Below are 889 nucleotides of genomic sequence, written 5' to 3'. Positions count from 1 at the left end.
TTATGGAGTTTCGCTCTTGTTGAACAGGCAGGAGTGCAGTGGCATGATCTCAGCCCACTGCAACCTCCGCCTCCTGGATTCAAGCAATTCTCCTGCCTCAGCCTCCCGAATAGCTGGGATTACAGGCACCTGCCACCATATCTGGCTAATTTTTTTTTTTTTTTTTTTGGATTTTTAGTAGAGGCAGGTTTCATCATGTCGGCCAGGCTGGTCTCGAACTCCTGACCTCAGGTGATCCACTGGCCTTAGCCTCCCAAAGTGTTGGGATTACAGGCATAAGCCACAGCACCCGGCAGCTTCCCCATCTACTTCCTAAGGGATCAAGGCTCCCTGATATATTTTCTCACCCCCACCCCAGCCTCATCCCCAGTACCTGAATTCAACCAGGTCCAGCTGGGAGTTTCTTGGAGGTCTCTGTTTTACCAGTACGTAGATGCCTGGCTTTTTGTTTTGCTGCCACTGGTTTTTCTGAGATCTTCCTTGCCCTCCTCCACTCCCCACTATATCCAAGGATGGGACATCTGCCCTGGTTTTCCAGTCCCTGTGTCCTCTAGATCTAATCCAAATACCGAATGCCAAGCCCCACTTAGGATCCTGCTCCAAATGGATCCATGTCCTGAAACCACAATGCTGCTTCTCACCTTGTTGTGAAAAAAAAAAAAAAAAAATCCCAAGGAGTGAACCACAGACTACACAGGGAAAGTACAATCCCCTCCCTCTCCTCTGGGATATTATGTTTCCAGTCCCTAAGCCACAGCAGGAAGTTGCCTGTGGATACCAAGAGAGATCATTCAGCTGAGATCTGAACAGTCAGGAAAACTCCAGAGGCTAGAGTTTTGTCCCGTTCTTTTCTCTTCCTTACAAGCCATAGTACGGTATTGACAAACTA

The 889-nt window shown here is 48.4% G+C and overlaps 1 protein-coding gene across 1 annotated transcript in view; it reads right to left on the bottom strand.

Moving 5' to 3' along the window:
• SLC1A6 (solute carrier family 1 member 6) overlaps positions 1-633 on the bottom strand; it is a 33,725-nt gene extending 33,092 nt beyond the window's left edge. Inside the window, exon 1 of the mRNA XM_017863576.1 lies at positions 374-633. The gene's annotated coding sequence lies outside the window, so the exon portion shown is untranslated. The remainder of the gene's footprint in view (positions 1-373) is intronic.
• Between the last annotated feature and the right edge of the window lie 256 nt (positions 634-889).

This window comes from Rhinopithecus bieti, unplaced genomic scaffold, assembly GCF_001698545.2.
Source record: "Rhinopithecus bieti isolate Rb0 unplaced genomic scaffold, ASM169854v2 scaffold_71542, whole genome shotgun sequence".
NCBI lineage: Eukaryota > Metazoa > Chordata > Mammalia > Primates > Cercopithecidae > Rhinopithecus > Rhinopithecus bieti.
Note: the sequence above shows the minus strand (reverse complement) of the source record. Positions and strands in the feature narration are given on the sequence as shown.